This window comes from Pteropus alecto, unplaced genomic scaffold (genome assembly GCF_000325575.1).
Source record: "Pteropus alecto unplaced genomic scaffold, ASM32557v1 scaffold87, whole genome shotgun sequence".
In the NCBI taxonomy this organism is placed as follows: Eukaryota; Metazoa; Chordata; class Mammalia; order Chiroptera; family Pteropodidae; genus Pteropus; species Pteropus alecto.
In genome coordinates, this window is record NW_006443225.1 from 3,013,131 (window position 1) to 3,017,094 (window position 3,964).

Consider the following 3,964-nt stretch of genomic DNA (forward strand, 5'->3'; position numbering starts at 1 on the left):
TATGGTCTCTAGACTCTAGTTTCTGCTGAATTTGTTTAGTTCAAGAATTGCCTAGAAAGCTCCATAAAGCTTGCTTGCACTGCCTTTAACCCACCTGGATGTAAATCCTGGTCACGTTCTTTGATTTCCACAGAAAACGACTCCCTCATCCCCAACCCCCAAAACCTCACTTACACCAGGCCCTTTAGTGGTCTTACTAATGTTTTTGGAAGATGGACAGAATTTATTTCTATAGAACCTTAAAACTAAAATTAAATATTGGGCATTCTTGTTTTCCTTTATAGTAAAATAAATATATTATCAATACAGAAGGATAGAAAGGAAAAAGTAAAAATTTTCCTCTCGCCATTCCCATTTCCTAAAAGTAACCATTATAAATAACATTTTTTGTGTATTTTTTCCAGAAATGTTGCATAACAAACAAAACTTCTTCCAGCCCTGTGCTGAATATTTCGGCTTTTTTCACCCTCGAAGACCAAATTCCATCTGAGATCAGGCCTTCTTCGGCAAATCTAAGATCTCAACTTAGAAATGGCAGCCGATAAAGGTCCACAGATGAACTTCACTGCTAAGAGGCAAACCCCCAGATTTTGCTGAAGATTACATGGGGTGGCAGCGTGGGATAGGTAGAGGAACTCGCATTCTCCCTTAGAGATGTGGGCCTGTTGGATAGTGGCCTGCCAACAGGACTCAGAGAGCAGCTGGGTGGGGACAGGAAAACCACCTGAGGAGCCAGTGCTAGAAGCCCTGAGCCCGTTTGCAAAAACCGGTCTATACTTGTCCAGAGTTGGTCCAAGCACTCAGTGTGACCAGAGGTGAGCAGGGAGGACCCAATGGGGTCCACGCAGGAGTCAGGGGGCGTCCAGAGGCAGGGTCCAGCCCAGGGAGGGACATGCTAACCTATAGGACAAGTGGGTTGTCAGGTACCAAATTAAATGTTAACAGGGAAGCTAGAACAGTGACAGATGGAAGGAGAAAAGAAGGGTGTAGTTCGTGGAAGGTAAACTACACTGAAAATATCTTCTGGAACCCAAAGCCCAGCTTGGTTCCATTCTTAGGCCAGTGTAGGACAGGTGTAAGCCCGGCTAGTGCAAGACAGGAGTGAGCCATGGGGTCTTTGATGAGCTGGACAAGTCAAGTTCATCTAAAGCAACGGAAATTTGAAATTTGAAAATAAAAATAATAAACAAAACACATCTGCAGACTGATTTGTCCTAAAGCAGCAGCATGCACCCATGCCCTAGACCAATAGTCACCTTGGCCCAGCAGTAAGTGCTTAACAAATATTCATTGAATGAGTGTTTAAAAGTGTCATCCAGATAGAATGGACTATCTTCACTCATCCTAACCCCCTTGGCTGCCCTCTATGTACCTTTATCATTTGGCTTGCTTGAAAGCAATGGTCCTTTCTTAAAGGCATCCAGGTTCAAAAGGATCAGCCACTTTGTTCCAAGGGCTGTCACTTTTTGCTAGCAAATCCTATCCTGTGCCATTGACTCTGCCAACCCCTGCCCCCCAGTCCACACCTCTTGTGTCCGTTTTTCACCTTCCTCCACCCTGACCTGTACCTTGGGAAGCCCTACTGATTGCTCCCCAGGCATCTGTCTGCTCGTTGCCATTGGGTTGGGTCAGCAAGAGGCATCAGCAGGCAATTGGAGGGTGGAGGAGAGAGTAGGTAGTCTTTCCTTGCTCACTCTCTGCCTCTGTACCTTATTGGCTCACCCAGCAGCCTATTCTCCAAGGTCCATCTCACCCTAGGCTTGGAAACACCATGTGTCGCGGTCCTGCCCCCAGCCCTGCCCCTTCAGCCCTCAGGGTAGTGACCGGGTAGCAAGCAGTGCCTACTAGCAGTGGTCTCAAGCATCACCATCCCATTTTGTTTCCATAACCTGACCCGCAGCTCTGCAGGTGATCTCTTCATGGAATTCTCTGCTTTGGAATTATTTGCACTAAAATCTGTGTCCTTAGTAACCCTGAAAAATGCAGCTCCTCTTGTCACTCATAGATGAAAAGTGCACAGGTCAAGGTCTCTGGATTAGATGTGAAGCCAGAGCAATGCTGCTAAAAGACTGAGAACAGCTTGAGAGTGAATTGGAAGTTGGCGAAATTAGATAATTTGCTTAAAATATAAGGATTTTAAGCCTTATATTATATAAAAGCCTATAAATTCTTTAAACTTACATCAAAGTTTCTCATACTAGAAGAACTTTATTTTTCATTTTCACATTTAAACAAATAATTTATTTTAAAGACTGAAACATAATGCTTTTGTCCTTTTATTTGACAAACATTATTAGTATGTATTGTGTCAAAACTTTTGTCTGGAACAAGCACCATTAAGTTTCACATAGTTTACCTCCTTTTCCCCTACTTTGTGTTTCTTAAATGTTTTATAGATCACACCCTATTCTTCCATTAACCTTTTGAGAACAAAGGAAAGCATTTGGATGGGGAAATGAGAAGGCCCTGCGCAGATTCCAAAATTTGGTGTTTTTAATCCTGTAATTTTACAATGTTTAAAATTTATGAGTGTGGTAATGGTGATGTGACAGTACATTTTTCTAAAAGACTCAATTAACTCTGTGCTCAATGAACAGGGATCTAGAAAGCATTCTCTTTTAGTTTAGGAATACCATGACATTCTTTCTATTCCAGAATTGAATATTTTTCTTCACATTGAGTCCCTCTGATCGCTGTTGTCTTACATTTTTCTATTTGCCCATGTGTCATTCCCTTTAAAAGTTGCCTTGACTTTTTATCCACTTGCACCTTTCTATTACCAAGTTTCCTTCCAGTTCTTCAGGAAAAATCAAAATATCTTTCTAGTTATTACATCCTAAATATCTTGTCTGGTCAAACCTTTTGTAAAAGTAGAAGAGCAGGAAAATGTGGTTCCTCAGAAAATAAACACAGAATTTGCATATGATCCAGCAATACCATTTCTGGTATAATCTCTGAAGAATTGGAAGCAGGGTCTTGAAGAAATATTTGTATACCATGTTCATAGTAGTATTATTCACAATCACTAAAATGTGAAACAACCCAAGCAACTCTCAGCAGATGAATGGATAAACAACATTTGGTCTATACATGCAATAAAATATTATTCAGCCTTAAAAAGGAAGGAAATTCTGACACATGCTACAATGTTAATGAACCTCGAGGACATTAAGTGAAAGAAGCCAATCACAAAAGGACAAATACTGTATGATTCCACTTATGTGAGGTGCCTAAGAGTAGCCAGATTCATAGAGACAGAAAATAGAATGGTGGTTGTTAAGGACTGGGGGGAGGGCAGAATTAGGAGCCATTATTTAATGGCTACAGAGCTTCAGTTTGGGATGAGGAAAAGAGTTCTGGAGATGGGTGGGACAACAATGTGATTGTCCTTAACAACGCAGAACAGTGCACTTAAAAATGGTCAAGATGGTAAATTTTACATTCAGTATATTTTACAATTAAAAAAAAAGAGGAGTGCAGAGGAGGGTTCCTCAAACCTGGTAACAAAGACTTTGGGGGATTTATTCCTATTTGCTGTGGGTGGTTACTTTTCTTAGAGGACTGGGCTTTCTTGATTGACAGCTAAGTTGGACAGGACTCAGTGACTCATCATTTGCTTTCTGCACATTTGTTCCCAGAATTCAGTTGGTTATAATGATATTAATGAACTTCCGGGCATATACATCATATTATAATGATGGTATAATAAGGCTCAGGTGAGTTTAAGGTTGTTGGGGTCTTCATTACACAGGTGCAAGTGACTGGCTGAAACTAGTACCCAATTTTCCGCTTGTTTCCTTGTATGAGTTACTTTTACCCAAAAAAAATGCCTTTTGGCTTGCTTAATTGTGGACAGACTGGAGCAGACCCTTTCTAGAATAGGATGACCTCAGCGTCTTAGCAAGTGGACCCGAAACCCCCTAACTTTCCTGCCTAACCTTTTTCTGAACCACCTTTTTATTAG